The 12,872-nt window shown below is 52.9% G+C and overlaps 1 pseudogene; it reads left to right on the top strand.

Moving 5' to 3' along the window:
- The first annotated feature begins 2,309 nt into the window (after positions 1–2,309).
- On the top strand, positions 2,310–3,081 carry LOC144247497 (feather keratin Cos2-2-like; annotated as a pseudogene).
- Positions 3,082–12,872: the final 9,791 nt, after the last annotated feature.

Genomic DNA, 12,872 nt, shown 5'->3' with positions numbered 1-12,872 from the left:
GCCAGGTGCAGCGCCAGCTCCAGACATGTCCTGCTCTGAGAAGTGCCAGCAGTGCCAGCCCTGCGACCCTTGCTGCCAGTCCTGTGGGCCCTGCCCGCTGGCCAGCAGCTGCACTGAGTGCTGTGTCAGGCAGTGCCAGAGCTCCCACGTTGTCATTCAGCCGCCTGCTGTGCTGGTGACCCTGCCCGGCCCCATCCTCAGCTCCTCCCCACAGAACACCGCCGTGGGATCCTCCACCTCCGCTGCTGTTGGCAGCATCCTCAGCTCCGAGGGAGTGCCCATCAGCTCTGGGGGCTTTGACATCTCCTGCATCACCAACTGCTATGGTGGCAGCAGATGCTGTCGTCCCTGCTAAACATGCTGATGCCAATATCCTCCAGCAAGAACCTCCAAGACCTCAGGACAGGCTCTAGGAATGCAGACAAAATATTTTAACATGGAATTTAGCCTCTTTTGCTATTAGTTCCTTCTTCTGCTCTCTCCTTTCCTATCACCATGTGCCAATGGCAGCCTGGTGGTTCTGTCCCCCACCCCTCCTCTCCCTGGATCCTGCAGGCTGGGCAGACGCACGCTCCTCGGCATCTTAGCGGCTGCTCCTGGTGCTGTCTTTGACCATTAGCTTGTTTGCTTCTTTAGACTCAATAAAGTTCTTTTTGCATCCACCGCTGGGCCTATTTCTTCTCCTTTACCTCTGAGAACTCATCCAGTCACCTCAGGAAATAGCAGAGAGCAGGACTCACTGCTACGGATCTTCCTTGTGCCCTTTCCATTGGAGCTGATGTGGATACCCTGACATTGAGGGTGATGCGGCACTGGAACAAGTTGCACAGAAAAGTTTCTTCTCATTTCTCTAATATTAAGGCAAGATTGCTGAGGAATTTGAGCCACTTAATTTTGTGGGTGCCATCCTGGTCCATATTTTGTCGGGTGGATGGTGTGCTGCAAATGAAAGAAAATGTTGCTTAGGTTCCCTTCCATCTCAAGATTTTGAGTTGACACAGTCAGGTGTATGGAACAACCACAAAACCAGGGTGGAAAGGCAAAGAGCAAACTTATTTCCTTGCCGCTCTACACAGAGAACACCAAGGGAACACTTAGGTGGAGATGCAAGTGTGAATGTTATTCTCCTTTGGCCCAGTCCTTGCAACCAGGGCTCCTCTTTACACCAGTGCTGTGATCTCCCTGGGCTTTTTGTGATCTCTGAGCTTTGGTCTTCTCTCTCCCAAAACAGGGAGCTTAAGCACGTCCATGAGAGGGTCTCCACGTCTCTCCCAACACTGGCACTGTCTTTACACACAGATGCTACTTCTCCAAACACTGGTTAAAGCAGTAGTAGGCATGCATTTGGTGTTTCCCACACTGAGACTCTCCAGGCCCTGGCATTGTCAGCTGCAAGGTCACTTGAGTGAACCTGCAATCATGCTCCTAATTCTTCCACATTTAAACCTTTTCCTCCCAAACCAAACCATTTCTTATGAAATATGCTTTCACAGAGGCATCACCAGTGTGACAAATGTACTCTGAGTTGGGCTCAGCAGTGCTGAGTCCCTTTTGGACACAGCCAAAGCTGACTCAGTCAGACATGGCGGGAGACACTGGACTCTTCAATGACACTGAGTCCATTCCTTCAGCCTTCTTCCCCAGCTTCCAAATCATTCAGCTCTTACAAGAGGGACAGGATCCATCACAGTGTGAAGCAAAATTTCAAGAGCAAAGTATTATGAAAGTGTTACTTTAGCCAACCGCCTTGCCCCATGCCTCAATTTTTTTTGCACCTTAATTTGACTTCCCTGTCCACTTCAGAAGTTGGAGTGATAGCATGACTGTCGAGCACTGGCCATCCAGCCAAGGTCAACTTCAGAAGAGCCAGTAATAACAACCAAGGATTATCAGTAAAGAATATATGGTGAGAAAGACCAGCATGTTGGACAAGGCAGCTTAGGGATGTCGGGCAACACTCCTCAGGGACAAGCATCCTTGCTGTGGCTCCTGTAGAGAAGCAAAACGCAACACAGCGGAAGAACAACAATGTGGGGGAGAAATGTGCACGGACTGTTGACGGAAGGCTGACCCAGTAGGGAGGAATTAAGATGCATTATGTGACCTCAAGGAATGTCACCAGACGATGATCCGAGCAGTCAGTCTGTGCGGATGAGTTTATATCCCGGAAATTCTTGGGCCCCACGTTCCGGCCCTAACACAAGCCCTCAGATAGGAACACACAGGACAAAAGTCAGGAAATGAAAAGGCAGAAATGCAGGAAACCAGGACACAGCCCCTACCATTAACTGAGATGGTGCACATTTGACATGAACTGGTCAGAAAATTATGACTTCCACGAAGGTGCCTCTGGGCCTGAGGCAGGGCAGGACTGCTATAAAAGACAGCCAAAGCCTCTGTTCTCTCATCCACTTCTCTCACCTCCTTCTCCTCCTCAGGAACCAGGTGAGTGCGAAGCCTCTTCTCCTCTGCCTCCTGCTGCTTCAAGAGCAGCCCTTGCCTGGCTGGAGGTCTCAGCTCAGAGGGGCTATTGTAGTGCAGGCCACAGAGCTGCTGCTGCTGGGAGAGGGCAGGGGAGAGAAGGTCTTGTGCTGACAGAGAGAGGCTGGGACTTGGCTGAGGTGGTTCCTGGACATTGAACTGGGTAGTGCAGTGGGGGCCAGGAGGTGCCTGGGCTGCAGGGTGTTTGGGTGCAGTGCTGCTTCTCATGTGTCTTCACTTTGTGCTTCTCCCTGCACTCTGTGCCAGGTGCACCTGTGACCCCAAGCCATGTCCTGCTGCCAGCCCTGCAACCCTTGCTGCCAGCCCTGCGGCCCCACCCCGCTGGCCAGCAGCTGCACTGAGTGCTGTGTCAGGCAGTGCCAGAGCTCCCACGTTGTCATTGAGCCGCCTGCTGTGCTGGTGACCCTGCCCGGCCCCATCCTCAGCTCCTCCCCACAGAACACCGCCGTGGGATCCTCCACCTCCGCTGCTGTTGGCAACATCCTCAGCTGTGGCGGAGTGCCCATCAGCTCTGGGGGCTTTGACATCTCCTGCATCACCAACTGCTATGGTGGCAGCAGATGCTGTCGTCCCTGCTAAAAATGCTGATGCCAACATCCTCAGGCAAGAACCTCCAATACCTCAGTGCATGGTGCTGGAATGAAGTCAGAATTTTGGGACATTGTATGTAGGACTTATGACTTTTGTTTCATTCTTACCTTCTGGTTTTTCTCTTCCATTCCTTTCCTATCTCCAGCACTCAATGCCAGCCTAGCTGGACCTCTAGGCTTTCCCCCTTCTTTCTATCTGGAGGGCAGGCAGAGGGACACCGCTAATGTCCCTCAGTGGCTGCTCCTGGTGCTCTCTGGGAACCACCTCCTTTTTCGTGCTTCGAGTCAATAAAGTCATTTTGCATCCAAGCCTTGGCTTCTGCTTCTCTTTCCATCTGTGTCAACTTTTCCAGTGAGCTCAGGGCTTGGGATGCCCTACAGTGGATTTTACTTTGTTCCTTTCCTCTAGAAGCTCACAAACACATTCCTTTGTACTCCTCTAATACTACTGGGTGAAGAAGACGGTTCCCCAGCTTGACATAAATGGGGGGTGAAAGCAGGTACAAGGGAACCAGCAATGCTTGGGGACAGCCCTCAGCTTCCTCTTTTCTGACACCTCCCCCACATTTACTGTTCTGTCCAGCTGCTGTCCAGACACACAGGACTGCGGGCCTTCATAGGTTGGGGTTGGCAGCATGCACACAGTTGGGCTGACTGGGGTTAGCTCTTCTATGGTGTCACGGTACAATGGGTTGGATTCAAACCTCTACAGGGGACCCTCAGCCAACCCTGTCCAAGCTTAGATGCAGGCACAGCACTGGCCAGACATCTGAGCAGAGAGTGATCTCAACCAGTCAGCTGTTTTAACCCGCAGTTTCAAACCCTCTACAACAAGACCTTCCATAATAAACCACTGCTGTTTGCTGATTTCTCTCAGTATGTGGTGTCATGTGTCTGTCTCCAACTCATGACCCCACCTAAAACTGTGGGGCTCCTTGCAGGTAAATGAATCATGAAGGAAGCTGTGACCCCATGAGGAGCCTGCACCCAAAAAGATTCCTGGCAGGAATGTCCACTGCAGTCGAGAAAAGGCCACAGTGGAGAAGTCTTGCTGACAGGAATTCTTCCCCTGTTGGGAAGCTACCACGGAGCACTGTGTTTTTCAACAAGTGCACCCCTGGGAAATGACTGACCCTTTCCATGGGAATGTCTGGAATGAAAGAGGCTCCATCCTTTTTGTTGGAGTCCTGGAACTGCTGGAAAACTGGATGGAGTTCTCCAAAACCTTTCACTTTCCAGAGAGAAAAGGTTCCACATCATCACTCGTAGCACAGGTTCTTTGTAACAAGGTCTGCTGCTCCAGGACTGTTTAGGTGAATGGAGACAAGAAATCTCTGAAGGCTGCCCTACGCAATTAGGTTTATTGTGGATCATAAAGGTCCTGCCTCGAACTGCCAGACGCAGCATGTGGTGAAGCTTGAGAGGATGGGGGACGGGAGAGACATAAGGATGCTCTAGGAGAGGGGGAGTTCTAAGAGGAGGGGAAGTTCCAAGAGGAGGGGAAGTTACAAGAGAGGGGAGGAAGTTCTAAGAGGAGGGGAAGTTCTAAGAGACCATGTGGCCCCTTGAAGCCCCCTATTCAAGGGGCTTCAAGGTGGGCAGGAACAAGGCTCGGGCCAATGGGGTTAAAGGCACTTGATGTTTTAGGGGATGGATAGAGGTGCAGGGTGAACCTTACATTTTAGGGGGTGAGATGGAACAGTCCAATTGACCCCTGGGCCCATCCGTAGGCAAGGGCATTGCCTGGCTAGCAGAGAGGACTGTTCTCATCCTGGCTATATTATTTATGAATAATTCTATTTATCTATCCTTCCCAACAGTTCTCCAGCACCTTGGTCATCTCTGACACATGCAGAGGGGTTGCAGTGGCTGCTGCATTGGGATTTGACACATTCCTCAGACAGTCCTGGCTCACTGTTCAACTGGCACAAAGATGCATCTTTAGATAAAACAATGCCTTTCTGAAGAAGCAAAAGAAGGGTGTGGGAATGGCCCTCTTGGTCACCCTGTGCAGTGAACATTTCTCACTCCACGTGGAACTGTAGCCAGGCTCTTCAGTACCCACTGGAGGAGAGGTGCTCTGAGCTGCCAGGGAAGCCCAGTGTCCCAAATCCAACTCCAGCACCCCATGGTGGCCCCTGAGGCTCTGGGCATGGAGTAGGAAGCACTGTCCAACATTACTTGACCTGCTCTGTCTATGATATTGTTGTCTTTGGACATCACTCACAGTGCAGCAATGCATAAATGGAATGGATCAGAGTGTGTATTTCTGCGTGTGCATTGATGTCACTCCACTTACTTCCCCAAGGAAAGATTTCTGCAGCAACAAAGCAAGAAAGTTACTCAGAGTACCTGGCACAGCATGAATACAGTAGTCATGACAGATGATGGAACAGAAGAAGCAGGATTGGAAGTATGCCAAGGAGAAACACACAATTTTACCATTCACATTTGAATTTTCAAATTAAACGCCTGTGTCTCCATATTCCAACCGATTTGCCAAGTGATCTCACAAGTCTCCTACTTTTCTCTCATGATACAGAAGCCTCTTTTACACAAAATTCTGGGTTACACTTAGATTGAGGACAGAATCAAAATCACCCTCCCACCTTGCTGGAAGCGGCCACTGTTTGCCCTTCTCGGTGGCGTGTACAAGCGACTTCCATTTTCTGGCCACCACCTCCAAGAAAGGGTCAAACAGTTTCTGCAGGTGCCTCACTCTCTTTGACAGCATCATTTTCCATATTGCGTGGTTCAGGAAAAAGCCCACTGTGGCCACGGGATTCCCCATCCCCACAGAGCCACCAGAACACCGTCACCTCCAAGCCTCCCCATGAGGCAGGAACAAGGACAGTGGGAAACAGCTGAGTGCCCCAAGGCTGCCTGGAGGTGCCATCAAAGGGATGGCCTGGGTTTGGGATTGTCCTGGAGAGATGTGGGTGCCATGGCCATCTCCAGGTTCCTGCAGAGAAGGAACTGGGCCCTGAGTGTGTGTGAGGGGCTGGCACTGCTGGGCAGGGAAGGCCCTACGGGGCGTGCAATGGCTGGGCTGAGAGCTCAGCTCAGGCCCAGCTCTGGACACACACACAGGGGCACTGACACACTGCCAGCCTGCCCAGCTGTGCTCAGAGATGAGCCCAGAGGCACAGAGCCCAGCACACGGGCACAGGCACAGGGCAGGGGGATTGCACACAAGCGCCCTGCCCTGTGTTCAACTGTCCCTGTGACGGCCAGAGGCTCTCAGGGGTGTTCCCACCAGGGCACAAGCACAGGGATGTGCAGACACTGGCACACACCAGGGCACAGCCACGCTCCCACTCACATTATTGTGGGGGAGGACATGGGGCAGAGGCCTGAGGAAGGGATGTGCCTGAGGAGGTGCTGGGAAGCTTCCAGTCACAGCAGATTCTGGGAACACCAAGGAGGAGAGATGCTCAGGCAGCAGTGCTACAGGAGTCTCAAGCGCTGTGAAGGCTGAGGAAGAAGACAAAGATGTTTCATTCAAAGGCCAAATCACATAGAGGAGCCATTAGGTGGTGAGAAAAAGACTGGAGGGCTGAGAGCAGAGGAGGCCCTGACAGCCAGCAGGAATATAAAATATCCAAAAGAATGCCTCAGTCTGGAATCACCTGCCTCCTTGAGATCCCTTCTGCACCTAGGTCATGTCTCTTACACACACTGACACATCCATTGGCCCCAGGAAATATGGGATCTCACATAGCAGCATTCTAAAAAGGGTACATGAAGGAATGGGAATGATGTGAGCCAGGAAATGCAAAGTCATTGGAGAGGGAAAAACCAACTCATGCCATATCATTCCCAGAAATCTTTCCATTCATTTAGGATCATGCAGGAATATCGTCACTTGTGCAGCACAAACTGTGGGCCCTGAGGCACTGTGGGGCCAGGATAAAAGGCAGCTGAACTGGTGGCTCTCTCAACCACTTCTGTCACCTCCTCCTCCTTGCGAACCAGGTGAGTTGGAAGCCCCTTTCTTGTCCACCCTTGCCACGACTGCATTGATCTTTCTGTTCCTTGTTCCTGATCCTTGTGTTTCTGGGGGTGTCCTGCAGTGGTTGTGGTGCGGGCAGAGGGAGACCGTGTGTTCTGGGCAGGGGCTGAGGCTGGGCTGAGGTGCTGATTTCCATCCTGGTTAGGCAGGAGCACAGCTGGGCCTGGCTGAGCTCGGAAGGACCGTGCTGGGCTCAGGCAAAGGATGCCCAGGCTGAGCCTGCACAGGCTGGAGCTGCGCAGGCAGCAGGGGCCTTGTCCTGCTGGGGCTGCCTTCGGGGCTGTGTCTCAGGTGTGCGTGTGCTCTGCTTCCTCCCTGCCCTCTGTGCCAGGTGCAGCGCCAGCTCCAGACATGTCCTGCTCTGAGAAGTGCCAGCAGTGCCAGCCCTGCAACCCTTGCTGCCAGTCCTGTGGGCCCTGCCCGCTGGCCAGCAGCTGCACTGAGTGCTGTGTCAGGCAGTGCCAGAGCTCCCACGTTGTCATTCAGCCGCCTGCTGTGCTGGTGACCCTGCCCGGCCCCATCCTCAGCTCCTCCCCACAGAACACCGCCGTGGGATCCTCCACCTCTGCTGCTGTTGGCAGCATCCTCAGCTCCGAGGGAGTGCCCATCAGCTCTGGGGGCTTTGACATCTCCTGCATCACCAACTGCTATGGTGGCAGCAGATGCTGTCGTCCCTGCTAAACATGCTGATGCCAACATCCTCCTGCAAGAACCTCCAAGACCTCAGGACATGCTTCTGGAATGAAGTCAGAACTAAGACATTTATTTAGAGCTTCATACTCTTGTTTCTTTCTTCTGCTCTCATTTCCCTTTTCTTTTCCTTTCCTGTCTCCAGCCTTCAAAGTTAGCCCAGTGGGACCTGTTGGCCTCCTTCCCTTGGCAGGTCAGGATGTCACTGGTGCATCTGAGTTGCTGCCTTTGGGTGCCCTCTCTGAGCCTCTGTATTTTCTTCTTTTGACTAAATAAAGTTGTTTGTGTATTCTAACCTTGGCCATTGATTTGTCCTTCCTTCTTTGACAACTCTTCCAGTTTCCTCACTTGCAAAATGGTGGTGGAAGCCCAGCATTGCCATCCCTGCAACTTTCTTGGTGCAGTTTTTTTCAGTTCAATTTTTTCTGTTTCTTTCCTCTTGGAGCTCACAAGGATGTCTCTCTCCGTGAGGATGGTGACGCAGCGTACTAAAGTGACCAGAATGGTTTTGGATGCCCAGCATTGGAACTGAGCAAGATAAGGTTCAACCCTGCTTTGAGCAGGCTGGTTTAGTGGGTGCCCAACTGGTAAAAGCATGAGGACAGGAATAAAATTATCTTGAAGTTGCCTTCCAGCCCAGTCTACTTCTAATGAAATCTGCTTTCCCAAAGGCCTCAGCAGTGTGACAAATGTGCTCAGTGTGGGGCAGGTCTGAGTCCCCTTTGGACACAGCTGGAGCTGACTCAGTCAGACATGGCTGGAGACACTGGGCTCTTCTCACAAAGCCCATTTCTGCTGCCTTAGTTACAAAGTTTTTCCTTGAGAGTAACCACAACACGTGAGGAATCCCTGCTTTGTGGGAAATTGACAGCCATTATTTCCTGACGGAAGGAGGACATGGAATTTTTTCTTCCCAGAGTACTCGTACATGCATAACCTCTCACTTTTGCTTTAGCAAACTCCCTTCTATCATGGTTCAAATTGTTCTCAGATTGATATTATCTTCTCTGATCCCCGGAGGAAGGGGATTGATAGAGCAGTTTGTTGGGCACCATCCACCCAGCCAAGGGCCACCAATCACTGCTGCTAATCCAGCCCAGGGCAAGAATGAGCTGCAGAAGCGAGCATGCACTGCTGATCAAGGGGAGTTGTGTTAGAGGGGAAACAAGAGCATAAAGAATACCTTATGTCCCCTATCCATTCCCAAAATGGGCCAGGAAAACAGGCTGCACGTGAAAACTCATGGGTTGTCAGACAGAGATGTGGGAGAGATGGGCACCTACAGAGGAAGAATGAGAGTGATGCCCTGAGTAACTTGGCAACAATACCCACAAGAATGAAACAAGTTCAGGTCATGAGCCTGCATGGAATGCCACCAGACCATGATCCTTGAGCATTCTGCCTACTCTGACGTCTTTATATCCTCGAAATCCTTGGGCCACTCATCCTGGCCCTAGAAGGAGTCTTCAGAGAGGAACGCAAAGGGCAAAAGACAGGAAATGCAAAGGCAGAAATGCAGGAAACCAAGACACAGCCCCTACCATTAACTGCAATGGTGCACATTTAACATCAACTGGTCAGAAAATTATGACTTGCACTAAGGTGCCTCTGGGCCTGAGGCAGGGCAGGGCTGCTATAAAAGACAGCCAAAGCCTCTGCTCTCTCATCCACTTCTCTCACCTCCTCCTCCTCCTCAGGAACCAGGTGAGTGCGAAGCCCCTTCTCCTCCTCTTCCTCCTGCTGCTTCAAGAGTAGCACTTGCCTGGCTGGAGGTCTCAGCTCAGAGGGGCTATTGTAGTGCAGGCCACAAAGCTGCTTCTGCTGGGAGAGGGCAGAGGAGAGAAGGTCTTGTTCAGACAGAGAGAGGCTGTGGCTTGGCTTAGTTGGCTCCTGGGCTTTGAGCTGGGCAGTGCAGTGGGGGCCAGGAGGTGCCTGGGCTGCAGGGTGTTTGGGTGCAGTGCTGCTTCTCATGTGTCCTCACGCGGTGCTTCTCCCTGCCCTCTCTGCCAGGTGCACCTGTGACCCCGAGCCATGTCCTGCTGCCAGCCCTGCGACCCTTGCTGCCAGCCCTGCGGCCCCTGCCCGCTGGGCAGCAGCTGCACTGAGTGCTGTGTCAGGCAGTGCCAGAGCTCCAACTTTGTCATTCAGCCGCCTGCTGTGCTGGTGACCCTGCCCGGCCCCATCCTCAGCTCCTCCCCACAGAACACCGCCGTGGGATCCTCCACCTCCGCTGCTGTGGGCAACATCCTCAGCTGTGGTGGAGTGCCCATCAGCTCTGGGGGCTTTGACATCTCCTGCATCACCAACTGCTATGGTGGCAGCAGATGCTGTCCCCCCTGCTAAAGATGCTGCCAACATCCTTGGCAAAATCATACACAACCTTAGAATGTGGAACTGCATTGAATATGGATCTTTGGAACAACGGATTTGTGCCCTTGATTTACTGCTGTTTTCCTCCACTCTCTTATCTGCATTTCCTGTCCTTTCAGCACCACCCAATGCCAGCCTAGTGGAAACTGTTTGCCTCCCTCTGTTTCTTTGCAGGCCAGGCAAATCAACACCCCCACTGCAGGCTGCTGGCTGCTCCTAATGTCTTCTTTCAGCTCCCTCCTTCTCTTCCTTAGACTCAATAAAGTTGTTTTGCATCCAACCCTGGTCCTCTGCTTTCTCCTTCCTTGTGTTGTAACTTTTTCAGTCAGCTCATGGTAAAAGTTATGGGAAGACAAGGTGTTGGCCAGTATTATGCACTTTTTCTATTGCAGCTCCCAAACAAATCCCTGGATTCCCCAAAATACTGATCATAACATGAAGATGATGTCACAGGACTGAGAATGGGGAACAGCATTCCTGAGGATTGTCAAGAACCTCCTCTCTTCAAACACCTCTCTCACATTAGCTTTCTGCTCAGCTTTCAACCACATTGGCAGAGCTGAGAGGTTTCACAGGGTCAAGTAAGCATGAGGACAGAACCAAAACCATCCTCCTACCCTTGGAGTCTGCCACTTTTTCTTATTCGGGATGTTTTAGTAGAAAAATTCTCCCATCTGCTGGTCACAACATCCCAAAAGTGGTCAAAAGTTTTTCCCTACTTGACTCATTCTTTTTGACAGTATCATGTTCCCACAGCTCCTGGCTGAGGACGAAGGCCACTGTGGCCACTGGACTTCCCATCCCCACACAGCCACCAGAACTTTGTCACCTCCAAGCCTCCACATGAGGCAGGAACCAGGACAGTGGGAAACAGCTGAGTGCCCCAAGGCTGCCTGGAGGTGCCATCAAAGGGATGGCCTAGGTTTGGGATTGTCCTGGAGAGATGTGGGTGCCATGGCCATCTCCAGGTTCCTGCAGAGAAGGAACTGGGCCCTGAGTGTGTGTGAGGGGCTGGCACTGCTGGGCAGGGAAGGCCCTACGGGGCGTGCAATGGCTGGGCTGAGAGCTCAGCTCAGGCCCAGCTCTGGACACACACACAGGGGCACTGACACACTGCCAGCCTGCCCAGCTGTGCTCAGAGATGAGCCCAGAGGCACAGAGCCCAGCACACGGGCACAGGCACAGGGCAGGGGGATTGCACACAAGCGCCCTGCCCTGTGTTCAACTGTCCCTGTGCCGGCCAGAGGCTCTCAGGGGTGTTCCCACCAGGGCACAAGCACAGGGATGTGCAGACACTGGCACACACCGGGGCACAGCCACGCTCCCACTCACATTATTGTGGGGGAGGACATGGGGCAGAGGCCTGAGGAAGGGATGTGCCTGAGGAGGTGCTGGGAAGCTCCCAGTCAGAGCAGATTCTGGGAACCCCAAGGAGGAGAGAAGCTCAGTGCTACAGGAGTCTCATGCACTGTGGAGGCTGAGAAAGAAGACAAAGATGTTTCTTTCAAAGGCCAAATCACAGAGTGAAGCTATTAGGTGGTGAGCAAAAGTCTGGAGGGCTGAGAGCAGAGGAGGCCTTCCAAATCGCGGGAGTATAAAACATCCAAAAGAATGCCTCAGGCTGGAATCACCTGCCTCCTTGAGATCCCTTCTGCACATACTTCATGTCTCTTACACACACTGATACACACATCCTTGGCCCCAGGAAATATGGGATCTCACATACCAGCATTCAAAAGAAGTGTCCATGAAGGAATGGGAATGATGTGAGCCAGGAAATGCAAAGTCATTGGAGAGGGAAAAACCAACTCATGCCATATCATTCCCAGAAATCTTTCCATTCATTTAGGATCATGCAGGAATATCGTCACTTGTGCAGCACAAACTGTGGGCCCTGAGGCACTGTGGGGCCAGGATAAAAGGCAGCTGAACTGGTGGCTCTCTCAACCACTTCTGTCACCTCCTCCTCCTTGCGAACCAGGTGAGTTGGAAGCCCCTTTCTTGTCCACCCTCTCCACGACTGCATTGATCTTTCTGTTCCTTGTTCCTGCTCCTTGTGCTTCTGGGGGTGTTCTGCAGTGGTGGTGGTGCGGGCAGAGGGAGACCGTGTGTTCTGGGCAGGGGCTGAGGCTGGGCTGAGGTGCTGATTTCAATCCTGGTTAGGCAGGAGCACAGCTGGGCCTGGCTGAGCTCGGAAGGACCGTGCTGGGCTCAGGCAAAGGATGCCCAGGCTGAGCCTGCACAGGCTGGAGCTGCGCAGGCAGCAGGGGCCTTGTCCTGCTGGGGCTGCCTTCGGGGCTGTGTCTCAGGTGTGCGTGTGCTCTGCTTCCTCCCTGCCCTCTGTGCCAGGTGCAGCGCCAGCTCCAGACATGTCCTGCTCTGAGAAGTGCCAGCAGTGCCAGCCCTGCAACCCTTGCTGCCAGTCCTGTGGGCCCTGCCCGCTGGCCAGCAGCTGCACTGAGTGCTGTGTCAGGCAGTGCCAGAGCTCCCACGTTGTCATTCAGCCGCCTGCTGTGCTGGTGACCCTGCCCGGCCCCATCCTCAGCTCCTCCCCACAGAACACCGCCGCCACCTCTGCTGCTGTTGGCAGCATCCTCAGCTCCGAGGGAGTGCCCATCAGCTCTGGGGGCTTTGACATCTCCTGCATCACCAACTGCTATGGTGGCAGCAGATGCTGTCGTCCCTGCTAAACATGCTGATGCCAACAT

The sequence above is a fragment of the Lonchura striata genome, chromosome 25 (assembly GCF_046129695.1).
Source record: "Lonchura striata isolate bLonStr1 chromosome 25, bLonStr1.mat, whole genome shotgun sequence".
Classification (NCBI taxonomy): Eukaryota; Metazoa; Chordata; class Aves; order Passeriformes; family Estrildidae; genus Lonchura; species Lonchura striata.
This window is presented reverse-complemented; position numbering and strand designations above follow the sequence as displayed.